This window comes from Bombina bombina, chromosome 3, assembly GCF_027579735.1.
Source record: "Bombina bombina isolate aBomBom1 chromosome 3, aBomBom1.pri, whole genome shotgun sequence".
Lineage (NCBI taxonomy): Eukaryota > Metazoa > Chordata > Amphibia > Anura > Bombinatoridae > Bombina > Bombina bombina.
In genome coordinates, this window is record NC_069501.1 from 793499195 (window position 1) to 793515689 (window position 16495).

The 16495-nt window shown below is 35.8% G+C and overlaps 1 protein-coding gene across 3 annotated transcripts in view; it reads left to right on the plus strand.

Moving 5' to 3' along the window:
* The first annotated feature begins 261 nt into the window (after window positions 1-261).
* Window positions 262-16495, plus strand: part of INPP4A (inositol polyphosphate-4-phosphatase type I A) — a 430069-nt gene continuing 413835 nt past the window's right edge. For all 3 annotated transcript variants that reach the window (XM_053707704.1, XM_053707705.1, XM_053707706.1), the window contains exon 1: window positions 262-407. The gene's annotated coding sequence lies outside the window, so the exon portion shown is untranslated. The remainder of the gene's footprint in view (window positions 408-16495) is intronic.

Here is a 16495-nt window from a genome sequence, read left to right on the forward strand (position 1 = left end):
TACATGAAAAAAAAATCTGAAACAACAGTTTAGTCAAAGCAAAGCCTAATTCTGTAAAAAAATAAATAATAATATATATATACTAATAAATAATTCTGTAAAGAGCTACCCCGGTGGTTACACGGCTACCTGCTCAATGCACATTATGTACATGGCTGGAGGTTGCAGTCCAGCTCTGACATTGAGCAGCAACAAGGAGCCGGGGGCGGGGCCACTGACGTCACGGAACTGAGAAGGAATCTAGGCTGTAGGTTTTGCTGCTTAGACGCATCATCAACCTGCAAGGAGTGGCTGTTCTCTTCTTCCTCACACTGCAAGATCCCCCCGGTAACAGGCGCCCCCTCCTGCTATACAGCAAGGCCGGCAACCGGGAGCGGGCAGTGAGCACAGGGGATTGTTTCTAAACGGTACGTCAGAATGGGAGTCATTGTGTGAATGGGGGATCAGCTGCCTGGAGGTGTATGGGCTGTTTGCGGTAAATCCATCTGCAGGATGCTTGCAGACATTTGACCTGGGAATTATTGTATTACAAGTCTGGCGGTAACTGGCACTGGGTCCCCTCTCTTGGATTGGGTGTCTGTTTGTCACTAGGCTCTTTGCTTGCACTGAGTCTCTGTGTTTATATTATGTCACTGTGACGGCTGTGCACAGTGTCTCTATATATCTTACTCTGCTGTTTGACAATCATAAGCTGTAGTAAACCTCAGTCCATTGAGTAAGATGTGATCTCGTACAGTCCACTTCTCTGGACTCATAGCACATAAACTGATGCCCAATGCAAAAACAAATTCTAGGTTATGTTTTTATTACTATTATTATTATTTTTTGTTGTTGCTGTTATTTGTAGTCATAAAACAAGTTATTTATTTCTGTTACTCAATTTATTTAGCTATAATGATGTTTAGCTCCACAAGATAGGTTAGTATTTCTGTTCTTATGTACTTTATAAGCAGTGATATTTAGTATCTTGTTAATGCCACTGTATCATATCAAACTGAAAATTTACAAATTACACCCAATCCTCATAAATTAGGCCCTGGCAAATCTTACTCACTGAGGTTAGATTTCCTTGTATCTAGTGGATTGTGTAAAACATCAAATGCCTCTTAGGTATTATTTGTTACATGAAATATATATATTTTATTCATAATTGTCACATTCAGTTTATACCAATGACAAACAGTTCATGATGATGCATGTTGTCTTTGTGACCATTTTAGACATGAATAAATATTTGACAGATCAAGCTCCTTTGTTCAGAGTCATGGTTTGATAGTGGATATGTATAATGTCCTCATTGGCCTAGTTTAATCACATGCTTTAATTAATTAGAGCATGTCATTTTTCCACTTCTTGCTGTGGAACTCTATGTTTAATCCCTACAAAGTGGTTAAACATATAAAGATATGAACATATCAACTGTGATAGATGCACAATCCCCCCAATCACTTTCTTTTTTTTAGCCCGGGAGCCACAAAGCTTTTGGCTCCTGAGCAGGAATTTACCTCTGTGTTTAACTCCTCTGAATTTATTGCTAAGAAGCTTCAAATCAAAGCAGACCCATACCATGGTATATACCCTGTCAGCTATATGCCCATAATAAAAGGTAAACTAGAGCACAACACTGTTTAGCAGGAGAGTGCCAGCAACTTTACAGCCACTGTCACAGTTTTGATCCACAATCTCAAAAAGTTTTATAATCAGTTTATACACAGTACAAGCAAAGTGTTGCGCAATATACTCTTAATCATGTTTCTCTAAACATTATCCGTACTGTGCATTGACCCATCAATATGAAATAGATTTTTAAAGGGATATGAAATCCTAAATGAGTCAGATCATGCAATTTTAAACAACTTTCTAATTTACTTCTATTTATCAAATTTCTTTGCTCTTTTGGTATCTTTAGTTGAAAAGCAGAGCTGTATCCCTAAGAGCCGTCCCATTCCTGGAGCACTATATGCCAGCAGTTTTGCAAGAATGTTATCCATTTGCACTATTTCACCATTTAGTGCTCCAGACACCTACGTAAGGTATCTCTTCAACAATGAACATTATGGGACAAAGCAAATTTGATAATAGAATAAACTGGAAATGTTTAAAAGTGGAAACTTTAAATGGTAAGCTCTGTCTGAATCGCAAACATTTTTGGGTTTCATATCCCTTTAACTATTTGAGATTTTTCAACAATCCTTTATGTTGTGGAGCTATTTGCGCACATCAGACCTCAGATTAGGCACCAAAGTGTCCATTTTTGTACATATATTTGACTGGACTGTCCACTTAAAAACAGGCCACAACCATACTTGTGGAAGTCAAATTTCGTGCTTTATGTTTAATGTTCTTCTTAGTCATTCACTATTGTTTCTATTTTAGGGACATAAACTGCTTTCTGTTCCCTGCTTTTAAGATTGAATATTGTTAAGGAGTGAATACTTTTATAAATAGGTGACATCCACAATGAACTCAAAGATATGAGACTGGTCTGTTCCTGTATTTTACTAGTAAAGTAAAACTGCAGCACATATTGTAGAAAGATACAGCAGGATATATTGATGGAAAAGAGTGTATTTGTAGTAATAGCAAGTAAAAAAAGAAATATATAAATATTCAGTGCTTGATCATTAGTGGAATTTTAAATAGGCCTGCCCGGGCATCTTATTTCCTGCCGGACATTGCTTCAATTTGTATGTTTCCCTTGGTTTCTTTTGTTTAAAGGGACAGTCCAGTCAAACTTAAACTTTCATGATTCAGATAGGGCATGCAATTTTAAACAACTTTCCAATTTACTTATGTCAGTATATTTATGAAAATCTTAGCAGTGCTATCCAAATAATATATATAAGTTTATGGCAGGGTTATAAACACAATACAAAGAAATAGAAACCCTTATCAACCATGCACCTACTAGACCATACAATTAATATAAATATCTGAATTCTTTTATTTAGTTAATATCCATAAACATATTGAACTATATTTGCAATAAAAGGAAACTAAATAAAAGTTTATATGCGTTAGAACCAACTCTTAAGATATGCTATTCTTCTTACAAAACCCAGAACAATATACCTTCACAATTCAGCCTTATTTATTTAACACAATGGGACTAAAAACCTTTAACATCCAAGTAATACAATTCTAAACAGTGTTTATAAAACAATAGGATAATATATATATATATATATTCTGCTATTTAACTGCAATTTATCCCAATACAAAATTAACTGACAATATCAGAACTTGCATAGATGAGTTACTTGGTCAATCAGACGCAGATTTAAACAATATATATATAGGCTGTGAAATGCTAACTAAAACACACTGTTTCTTTAAATCTATTAAATACAAATTGACTATGCATATAACTTATCTTACAAAACCTTGAATACGTTACCAAAGTAAAAGCAGTCGATATCCGATTATTCCTTGGTAGGAATTATTTTACCTCAGATCACCAATAAGTGTATATCGCAATCAATGAGAAGAAGGTAGATCAGCTTGTTTAGAATGAGTGTATTTTGGACGCCCAGCAATGTATCATTCAAGTCAGCAAAATCTGTCCCTTTCTCTCCATTGCATTCACTTTTTATTTGGTTTTCCCATCACTGGTAAATTGTGGGTGGCCCTGCGGGAGCTGACCTTCCCATTGGTTATCTGGGAAGTCTAAATCGGATTGGCCCTTGGAAATTTCATTTTTAACAACCAGAGAGAACCTTCTGGCTGTAGTTCTCGCAACACAACACCAGGTGGCAGCAGACGTACAAACAAACAAATACAACAAGACCATCTCTAACATTTTTAAGCAAGTTAAAAAAAAATTTCTTTCATAAAATGGTTATTTAATCAGATCACACTCTCTGCATTAATCATATATAACCCCAATTACAGATGGTTAATATTAGGTTATTTTTTTCTGATTATTCTGATACCAAATATGTTATATTATTAACATTTTATTTTATTTAGGTAATTTAATACTGCTAATTATTAGTTTAAAATGCATTACAATGTTATCGGTATCCTGGCATTTATATGTGAATAATAGCTTATTTTTAATTCAGTATTGTACTGTATTCCAAGTGAATCCTGTCTATGTAGATCTGAAATAAAAATAAATGTTAATAATCACTTCTCTTCAGGTCCACAAACATCCATTCACGCTCTCAAACACACAGAGGCCAAGATATTCATGCTTTCAAAACATACACATATATATATATCATATATATATATATATATATATATATATATATATATATATACACACACATCTCATGTCCATTAAAACATATACAATTGCTTTGAAATCATAATGTAAGTCATTTGTCTTCACTGTGTTATTCTAACCCCCGACACAACGTCTGTGTTACGTGTATTCTGATGTTATCATCCAAACAGCCTGAGTCACTCAACAAGTCTGTGCCAATTATCAGTTCCTTTGAAGAATGTTTGTATCTCTCACATTTCTTCAGACGGATCGGCATTTCTCTTGGAGGAAATCCATATATTTGCTGTATCCTGAAACTGTGTTAGTTTCCATTTCCTTTCAAAATTACTTCCCCCAACATTCCTCTAAGTGACTGTTCTGAAATTTGGCAGGCCAAATGTTCCATTGTCTCCCCCTGTGTGTTCAGCATAATTTTACATAATGAATGTGGGAGATCTCTTAGGAACAAACCTTTGTCTACAGACCATGTTCATATCCACAGATCTATTAAATAAAGACAAATATACCTCTATATATTATTTAATAATATTTCAAATACCTTGACACTTTTATCATTAAATTTGTTGAAGGCTCATATGCTAATTTCGAAGCCCTTGACGACCGCCTTTTATCTCAGTGCATTTCGACAGCTTCTCACAGCTAGACAGCGCTATTTCATGTGTGCCATACAGATAACTGTGCTCACTCCCGTGGAGTCAGCACTGATTGGGTAAAATGCAAGTCTTTCAAAAGAACTAAAATAAGGGGTCAGTCGGCAGATGCTTAGATACAAGGTAATCACAGAGGAAAAAAATATTAATATAATGGTGTTGGTTATGCAAAACTGAGTAATGGGTAATAAAGGGATTATCTATCTTTTTAAACAATTCTGGAGTAGACTGTTTCTTTAAATGACCATTACATACAGTAGAGTTGCATAACTATCAAATACATAATACAAAGGGAATGCAGTAACACTTACTAAATGAGGTGTCGCCTTTTTTTTTGTCTGATAAATGTCAAAGCATTCCTTAATTTTTCTGGGCCCCTATATATGGTGACAGCCATCAGCCAATCTGATAGTCATATTTATATAATATAAACTCTTGCACATGCTCAGTAGGCACTGGTGCCTCAGAAAGTTTGCATCTAGAATATTGTTCACAATTTGATAATGGAAGTAAATTAGATTTTTATTTTAATTGCATGCTCTATCTGAATCATGACAGGTTAAATTTTAAATTTATTGCCCCTTTAAGTAACATTCTAAGTGTGATGTTTAGCTTAAGACAATTTTGGTAACATGTTTCATCTGGTACCAGCATACATATTTTGTGGTCTGTGCTTTTACTATTGATGTAAAATTGATGAATTAAATATAAAACACCTGAAGGCTTTAATGATGTATTTTCTTTAGGTACTAGGCTTACTTAAAATGGGCATTGGATAGGTCACATTTGAATGAATGTATTTCAGTTTTAAACAGAAGTATTTTTACAATATATTTATTTTCTGCTATCAAAATGCTTCTAGAAAAAGTTATTATCTTCCAGTGGTATACGCCCTTTTGTGTCATACAAGCTGCTGCTGACTTTCTGAGAACGTGTGGCGTTTAAATGCTGGTGCAGGAGGCACTCACAGCATATGTGTGTATGCCGCTGAAAAACACCAATGACTTTTAGAAGCATTTTTGCTAATTTAAGTATATTGCAAAATACTTCTATTTAAAATTTAAATGCACCTATGCAACTTTTCGATTTTGATCTTTCTATCCCCTTAAATGCCCCATATAGGGCTAGATTTTAAGTGGAGCGCTAATTTATTGTGTGCCCACAAACGGGCAAATTCGCCCATTTGCGAGTCGTGATAAATAACCAGCCATTACAAGTGGCTAGTTATTGCTAACACAAGCCCACTGTAGTAATTAGCGCTCATATAATTAACAAGAGATCAGATCTCTGGTTAATTTTCTAAAAGTGCCCCGAATGCCCGCAAAATAGAGGGTCTTTTATTTTTTCTGAAGAAAAAAAAGTTGCATTTTTTTCCCCATAAAAAATACTGCACTAGGCAGTTATTCATATACATATATATATTTAAAATTGCTGCCCATCGCTGCGCATCTTACCACCTTTGCTGCACTCTTGTGAGAGCAATGCTTCCGTGCAATGCAAACGTGAGGTCGCATTTGCATTGCACCTAACTCTTAATACCAGTGCACATTAGCATGTTACTCAGTTGAGCGCAAATATCATTTTAGTGTAAGCGATATTTTGCACTCAACTGGTAATCTGGCCCATACTGTATAATTGTGCATAATTCAAAACCTTTGTAATGCTCTTTCATGATTTGTTTTGTTGAATGCAGAACCCTGACACTTCAAACTGGTGGACAGTGATTGGTTGATGTGTGTTGGAGCTTGTTTATATTTATCCCTAATTGTCCACAGCTTAAAAAGTAAGATATAAATATAAATATATATATATATATATATATATATATATATATATATATATATATATATATATATATATATATATATATGTGTGTGTGTGTGAGGAAGGGGTGTGTCCCCGGCTTGCAAAACAATGCAAATATTTCTAACAAAACTACGGTTGCAAATGTTTTGGAATGTAGTGAATAATTTTGATGCATAAATAAAAAAATATCACTGTATTTTCCCTTTAACATCTAAAAGCAAAATGCTATTATCCCAGACCTTATCATCTCCTTCAATACCTTTTTAGAAGACAAATTGATTAGACTTTTTTATTATTTAATGGATATTCAAATCATATTTATATATCCATAGTATCAATCTATAATTAAGCACTTTATTGCAAATGATCTAACAAACAAAATACATGTTTTATTGTCAATTTATTTTTGTTTCTAAAAGTGTTTTTAGCTGTCTGAAAGCAGTTTGGACATAACCTTTGAAAACCCTCTTTTGTATGTTTATCTTGTCTTCTTTGCTGTGGACAATTAGGGACAGGTTTTAAAGAGCTCCTGCACTCATCAAACAATCACTCTTCATGGGCATTCGTGAGCTTCGTTAGCTGTTGAATGCAGAAGTAGGCGGCCACTTGTGGACTTTAGCTATTTCTGGCGCCGGATTGTTTCTTGTGAAAGATCACAACACTAAAGTCTGGGCAAATCTAGATCTTAGTGTTGTGATCTTTCACAAGCATAAATCTGGCACTGAAAATAGCCAAAGTCCACGGCGGCTTCCTATTTCTGCTAACAATGCTGCTGAATGCCCATGCCTAGCAATCACTATGTAGCTTCTTGTGGGGTCACAGATATGAATCATACAGGATGTACTTTAAGAGTTAAATGACACGAAAAGAAGGCAAAGTAAAGGACATTGTCTAGTTTAGAGATTACATTTTTTTTAATTTCCATTTCAAGTAGCAACAGATTGGACTGGACAATGAAATGTCTCATGCTCCACCGTGTATCAACAGAAAATAAAAGCACCGTACAAGAGGCCGACATAATGCTAATAAGGGCTTTTGTCAAACAGGAAAGCCTGAATAATCACATATGAAAAACATATCCTGATCGTGATGATATTGTTTCTAAATATATAGTTATAGGTTAATTCAAAATTGACAGTAACAATTTAAACTTATTTAACTTTTTTTTCTTGTTAGACTGAGACCGTTTATGTTGGTTATTATACAAGTGTCACAAGTGTGGGGGACTTGGCAACCCTAATAAATTATGCTTCAAGATATGTATAACCTGTACAATACTTTAATAAGATTACCTCAGAAGATCTACTTTGAAATTGTGGTAATTTTTCCTGGTAAATTAAATTGACACAGAAAGCAAAAGTATAGTGTGTGGGGGGGAATAAAAGGCGACATTAGCCATTTTCTAGATCAGCACAGTGCGGTGCATGTGGATCCTGTCTCTGAGCTTACCAGGGCACTAATTGGTAGGTGCTCTCTGCACAAAATGCAATGAGGTTACCTACCCAGTCAGCTCCCAGGTATATTCTGAGGCCAGCACCTGCTTGTGGTGCCATCTCCAACACTAAAATAAAAAAAGGCTAATGCAGCTGTTTTTTCCCCCAGTGCTTCTTAGCAGCAGCTGCTGCCCAATATATTGACATTTTGTGTTTCCTTAATGGCTGTTAATGAGTGTATAAAACTCAAAGATAAATCCATGGATTAAAGTGAATGTAAAGTTTGCAGAATGAGTGCCGGTTTTAAAAAATGCTATTAAAAAAAAAAAATCTTGAAGGGACATGAAACCCCAAATTTTTCTTTCATGTTTCAGATAGACCATGCAATTTTAAAAAAACTTTCTAATTTACTTCTATTATCAATTTTTCTGTTCTCTTGGTATCATTTGTTGAAAAGCAGGGATGTATACTTAGGAGCCGGCCCATTTCTGGAGCACTATATAGCAGCAGTTTTGCAAGAATTGTATCCATTTGCAAGAGTACTAAATGGCTGCACAATTTCCTGCTATGTAGATACCTACCTAGGTATCTCTTCAGCACAAAACATCATGGGAACAAAGCAAATTTTATGACAAAAGTGAATTGGAAACATTTTTAAAATGGTCTGCTCTGTCTAAATCACATAATGAATGTTTTGAGTTTTATATTCCTTTAACAATTTCTTCTTGAGTCTTAAATAAAATCGTGACTTCATTGTTATTTGACAACTATGAAATGGCTATTTTGATGTCACGTTGCTGTTAAAAGGGCCATAAACATCTTGTTTGGCCCCCTTTTATGTAATTTATCTTTTCAAATTGTTGGTTTTCCAGTTCTGAGGACTGTAAGTGAGAACTGCATTCTTTACAAACCTAATCATGCTACATATCTATCCCTTATTGGTCTCATATGAGGTTATCAGATAGGAACTAACATAATTACTTGACTAGCTTTGTGTACTCTTGTAGGTGGAGTTTGGCTACAATTGCAGCAAACAATGTGTTAATTTGCTTTGAAACTATTTACACTTGACTGATATGCTTTAATATCAATCTAAATAAACATTATGTTCAGATTATAATATTTTCCTTAAAGGGACATTGTACACTAGATTTGTCTTTTCATAAATGTTTTGTAGATGATTCATTTATATAGCCCATCTTGGGGTGTTTTTGTAACAATGTATAGTTTTGCATATTTTTAAATAACATTGTGATGATTTTCAGACTACTAACCAAGCCCCAAAGTTTTAGATGTATACTGATGTATACATTTTTCAAATTGCTTCTGTTTGCATAATGGATCTTTTCATATGTAGGGGAGGAGGGGATGTCTGCTCTCAGCCCCTTTCAGTTTGTGTCTCACCCTAACATCATCAACAGTGCAAAATTGTGAGCTTCTAAGTACGTTTTTAAAATGTTTTATATTGGATTTTTCTATCAGTATCTGTGCATATTATTTTTTATGGTATTGTCTATTACATGCAGTTATATGTAAATTGCTGTATGTTGTCTCCAATTATTATCTGTAAATATTCATAAATGGCTAGTGGAGAAATGTCTGTACACTTGGGGACCTGTAGATCTAAAGCTCTCAGCTGTGGTGAAATGATCTAAGACAGGGGTCGCCAACCTTTCGGACCTCAGGGACCACTTGACTCACAATTTTGAATCATGTGGACCACTAATATAATGTTTTGTTTTTTTGTTTTTGTTTGTATTAGTAGAGGATCATTGTCAACGTTTCGGCTCCTATAGGAGCCTTATTCAAGACGAAATTTATCTAGAAAGAAACATAAAAGAAAAAACTAACAAAATATAAACAGTGATAACAAACAACAGAAACACCCAGCACCATAATTACAATAGATACAATTTACTTTAAAATCAATACTGGATAAACTGTAACTCTGTCTTACCAAGAAGCCAGGCTCTCTCAGCCAATCAATATTGAAGATACCAGAACTCCAGAATCAACCAAAACTAGCAGCTCATTGCCATGCTGAATCGGCCACATTGAAGGCAAATGTCGGCCTACTCGGTTACTCTTATCTCACAAACTTGCAATTGTGCAGAGACTAGGATTATAATTTACAAATTACTGAAGTGATTAATCAAAGTAATGTACCTTCCATACTCAATGAGGAATCCTGGATTCTGAATAGCTGACTGAATCCGGACTGACTCAACACAGGAACTCCCAAACAAATTAACACCAAAGGATATCACCTGGGGACGAGTCACGTACCGTATAACAATGGCTATGCAAGCCTGAAATCATTAGTGCTAGATATCCTCGGAGAGCTTATCAAATGCCTAAGAAAAACGGAACCATTGAGAGATAAATCACCTTTATTCATGTCACAATACATACATACATACATACATACATACATACATACATAGAAAACAAATAGAAAGATTGTCATCAAAACCAATCTAAATCAACAATACGATAGGAACTGACCTCTAGCAATGGGAAAATACTAGTTCGATTTAAACAAGACAATATGAATCTGTGGACGGGATTGTAGACCATTTGGTAGGTATGAGCATCATCTATATTGCCGTCCACAGATTCATATTGTTTGTTTTATTATTTGTAATAAACCAATTGCACTTGCCTGAGCCCGTGTGCACATGTTTCTTGGTCTGATAAAATCCTCCAGCCGTATATCTACATCTTAGATTTGTAGGGAATTTCCTAACGAGTGCTGCAATCCCCCACATTTTCCACAGTATCTCATCTAGCTCTACTGTGTACAACTCTATTTCTAAACAATTCTGAACTAAATATATATATATATATATATATATATATATATATATATATATATATATATATACACAGTCATATGCAAAAGTTTAGGCACCCCTGACAATTTCCATGATTTTCATTTATAAATAATTGGGTGTTTGGATCAGAAATTTCATTTTGATCTATCAAATAACTGAAAGACACAGCAATATTTCAGTAGTGAAATGAGGTTTATTGGATTAACAGAAAATGTGTAATATGCATCAAAACGAAATTAGATTGGTGCATAAATTTGGGCATCCCAACAGAAATATTGCATCAATATTTAGTAGAGCCTCCTTTAGCAGAAATAAGAGCCTATTGATGCTTCCTATAGCCTGTGATTCTGTGTCTGGATTCTGGATAAAGGTATTTTGGACCGTTCCTCCTTGCAAAACATCTCCAGTTCAGATAGGTTTGATGGTTGCCGAGCATGGACAGCCCGCTTCAAATCACCCCACAGATGTTCAATGATATTCAGGTCTGGGGACTGGGATGGCCATTCCAGAACATTGTACTTGTTCCTCTGCATGAATGCCAGAGTAGATTTTGAGCAGTGTTTTGGGTCGTTGTCTTGTTGAAATATTCAGCTCCGGCGTAAATTCAACTTTGTAACTGATTCCTCAACATTATTCTCAATTATCTGCTGATATTGAGTGGAATCCATGCGACCCTCAACTTTAACAAGATTCCCAGTAACGGCACTGGCCACACAGCCCCACATCATGATGGAACATCCACCAAATTTTACTGTGGCTTACAAGTGATTGTCATGGATGGCTGTGTTATTTTGCCGCCATGCATAACGCCCCTTGTTATGACCGAATAACTCAATCTTTGTTTCATCAGTCCATAGCACCTTCTTCCAAAATGAAGCTGGCTTGTCCAAATGTGCATTTGCATACCTCAAGCAACTCTGTTTGTGGCGTGTGTGCAGAAAAGGCTTCTTCCGCATCACTCTCCCATTCGCTGAATTGTTGAACGATGCACAGTGACACCATCTGCAGCAAGATGATGTTGTAGGTCTTTGGAGGTGGTCTGTGGGCTGTTTTTGACCGTTCTCACCACCCTTTGCCTTTGTCTCTCCAATATTTTACTTCTGGCCTTAACAAGAACTGTGCCTGTGGTCATCCATTTCCTCACTATGTTCCTCACAGTGGACACTGACAGCTTAAATCTCTGCGATGTTTTGTAGCCTTCCCCTAAACCATTTATGTTGAACAATCTCTTTGTTTTTAGGTTATTTGAGAGTTGTTTTGAGGCCCCCATGTTTCCACTCTTCAGAGGAGAGTTAAAGAGAACAACAACTTGCAATTTGCCACCTTAAATACCCTTTCTCATGATTGGATGCAACTTTCTATGAAGTTCAAGGCTTAATGTGCTAACCAAACCAATTGTGTGTTCCAATTAATCAGTGCTAGGTAGTTACAGTTATTCAAGTCAATAAAATGACAAGGGTGCCCAAATTTATGCACCTGTCTAATTTCGTTTTGATGCATATTGCACATTTTCTGTTAATCCAATAAACCTCATTTCACTACTGAAATATTACTGTGTCCTTCAGTTATTCGATAGATCAAAATGAAATTGCTGATCCAAACACCCAATTATTTATAAATTAAAATCATGGAAATTGTCAGGGATGCCTAAGAATTCTTTTCTTTCATGTAATTAGCAAGAGTCCATGAGCTAGTGACGTATGGGATATACATTCCTACCAGGAGGGGCAAAGTTTCCCAAACCTTAAAATGCCTATAAATACACCCCTCACCACACCCACAATTCAGTTTTACAAACTTTGCCTCCGATGGAGGTGGTGAAGTAAGTTTGTGCTAGATTCTACGTTGATATGCGCTCCGCAGCAAGTTGGAGCCCGGTTTTCCTCTCAGCGTGCAGTGAATGTCAGAGGGATGTGAGTAGAGTATTGCCTATTTGAATGCAGTGATCTCCTTCTACGGGGTCTATTTCATAGGTTCTCTGTTATCGGTCGTAGAGATTCATCTCTTACCTCCCTTTTCAGATCGACGATATACTCTTATATATACCATTACCTCTGCTGATTCTCGTTTCAGTACTTGTTTGGCTTTCTACAAACATGTAGATGAGTGTCCTCGGGTAAGTAAATCTTATTTTCTGTGACACTCTAAGCTATGGTTGGGCACTTTGTTTATAAAGTTCTAAATATATGTATTCAAACATTTATTTGCCTTGACTCAGAATGTTCAACTTTCCTTATTTTTCAGACAGTCAGTTTCATATTTGGGATAATGCATTTGAATTAATCATTTTTTCTTACCTTCAAAAATTTGACTCTTTTTTTCCTGTGGGCTGTTAGGCTCGCGGGGGCTGAAAATGCTTAATTTTATTGCGTCATTCTTGGCGCGGACTTTTTTGGCGCAAAAATTATTTTCCGTTTCCGGCGTCATACGTGTCGCCGGAAGTTGCGTCATTTTTTGATGTTATTTTGCGCCAAATAATGTGGGCGTCTTATTTGGCGCTAAAAAATAAGGGCGTCGCTTTTGTCTCCACATTATTTAAGTCTTATTTTTTCATTGCTTCTGGTTGCTAGAAGCTTGTTCTTTGGCATTTTTTTTCCCATTCCTGAAACTGTCATTTAAGGAATTTGATCAATTTTGCTTTATATGTTGTTTTTTCTCTTACATATTGCAAGATGTCTCACGTTGCATCTGAGTCAGAAGATACTACAGGAAAATCGCTGTCTAGTGCTGGAGCTATCAAGCTAAGTGTATCTGCTATAATTTTTGGTATCTGTTTCTCCAGCTGTTGTTTGTATTGCATGTCATGACAAACTTATTAATGCAGATAAAATTTCCTTTAGTACTGTTACATTACCTGTTGCTGTTCCGTCAACATCTAATTTTCAGAGTGTTCCTGATAAACATAAGAGATTTTATTTTTTAAATCCATTAAGAAGGCTATGTCTGTTATTTCTCCTTCTAGTTTACATAAAAGTCTTTTAAAACTTCGCTTTTTTCAGATGAATTTTTAAATGAACATCATCATTCTGATACTGATAATGGTTCTTCTGGTTCAGAGGTTTCTGTCTCAGAGGTTGATGCTGATAAATCTTTGTATTTGTTCAAGATGGAATTTATTCGTTCTTTATTTAAAGAAGTATTAATTGCATTAGAAATAGAGGATTCTGGTCCTCTTGATACTAAATCTAAACGTTTAATTAAGGTTTTTAAATCTCCTGTAGTTATTCCAGAAGTGTTTAATCTCCCTGATGCTATTTCTGAAGTTATTTCCAGGGAATGGAATAATTTGGGTAATTCTTTTACTCCTTCTAAACGTTTAAGCAATTATATCCTGTGCCATCTGACAGATTAGAGTTTTTTTGGGACAAAATCCCTAAGGTTATGGGGCTGTCTCTACTCCTGCTAAATGTGCTACTATTCCTACGGTAGATAGTAATTCATTTTAAAGTGAAGGTAAAGTTACATGCTTCACTATACTTAGTTAAATAGTTAATGTAAAATCAATAGTAGTTTCATTCATGATTTTTTTGAAAGTTCGTTCTAAATACATTTTATCAGCAATGAAATATAATTTTTTACAAGTTACAATTCAACCCGTTTTTTTTTTTTTTTTTTAGGTCCTGATCACGTTGTGTGATCTCCCAATTGACTTTCTGGCCGTTAGGCGGCCGGGCAGCTACGTCATTAGAGTATAGATCGATTTGCGCATGCGTGACATTTTTTATGCCTCAAGTTGCGCGTTCCCGATGCGCGCATGCGCCTACCCGGTTTCTGTAATAAACAGAAATTACCACGGATACGTCAATTTTTCAGCGCACTGATTGGACAAGCTTGCCAGTGCCTGAGCAGCACGGGTGTCTGAGGATTGCGCGGTATTCATGTTCAGTGCTAGGAGACTCCCTTAGCGTGTGCACAGAAGAGCAGAGCCTCTGCGTTGTAGTCTGCCTGAGTGAGTGCTGCCGAGTGCTGAAGCAATGCCTTACACTTAGAATGCAATTCATTAGAGTTTCATTATATTGAACATTCTCAATCAGACAAAGCTATTTTTGTTCATGGATAAAACGGATTGATAACACAATAATGTTATCAATCGTTTTATCCATGAACAAAAATAACTTTGTATGATTGAGAATTTTCAATATGATGAAACGGTAATGAATAGCTGAATTGCCATTGGAGGGGCAATGCGCTCGGTGCTTGTGAACGCGCATTGCAGCTACGTATAGAGTGGTTGGGACCGCTCTATACATAAACTCACTAAGAGAGATAGGAAGTGGAAGGTGGGCGGAGCGTGCTAGATAACGGTAGGAATTATAACAATAAGAATAAAACTGTTAATAATATTTTTATAAAAAAAATAATATAGCAATCTGGATATGTTAATGTCATACAATGCCTGGATGTGTGGTAAACCATGTAACTTTACCTTCACTTTAAGGATCCTTTAGATAGGAAAATTGAATCCTTTCTAAGAAAAGCTTACTTATGTTCAGGTAATCTTCTTAGACCTGCTATATTTTTAGCGGATGTTGCTGCAGCTTCAACTTTTTGGTTAGAAGCTTTAGCGCAACAAGTAACAGATCATAATTTTATAGCATTATTATTATTCTATAACATGCTAATAATTTTATTGGTGATACCATCTTTTGATATCATTAGAGTTGATGTCAGGTATATGTCTCTAGCTATTTTAGCTAGAAAAGCTTTATGGATTAAACTTGGAATGCTGATATGTCTTCTAAGTCTACTTTGCTTTCCTTTTCTTTCCAGGGTAATAAATTATTATTTCAACTGTTTCTGGAAGGAAGGGAACTTTTTTACCAAAGGATAAAAAATCTAAGGTAAATTTAGGTCTAATAATCATTTTTCGTTCCTTTCCTCACAATAAGGAACAAAAGCCTGATCCTTCATCCTCAGGAGCGGTATCAGTTTGGAAACTATTTCCAGTTTGGAATATATCCAAGCCTTATAGAAAACCTATAGCCAGCTCCTAAGTACCCATGAAGGTGCGGACCTTATTCCAGCTCAGCTGGTATGGGGCAGATTACGTTTTCTTCAAAGAAATTTTGATCAATTCCGTTCTCAATTTCTGGTTTTAGAACATTGTTTCAGAAAGGTACAGCATTGGCTTCAGTTAAGGCCTCCTGCTAAGAGATTTTTTTCTTTCCCGTGTCCCAGTTAACACAGCAAAGGCTCAGCATTTCTGAAATGTGTTTCAGATCTAGAGTTGGCTGGAGTAATTATGCCAGTTCCAGTTCTGGAACAGAGGCTGGGGTTTTATTTTATCTCTTCATTGTACCAAAGAAGGTCAATTCCTTCAGACCAGTTCCGGATCTATAAATATTGAATCGTTATGTAAGGATACCAACATTCAGTTTCTGTAGGACTGTCCTGCCTTTTGTTTAGCAAGGGCATTATATGTCTACAATAGATTTACAGGATGTGTATCTGCATATTCCGATTCATCCAGATCACTTTTAGTGTCTGAGATTCTCTTTTTAGACAAGCATTACCAGTTTTGTGGCTCTACCGTTTGGCCTA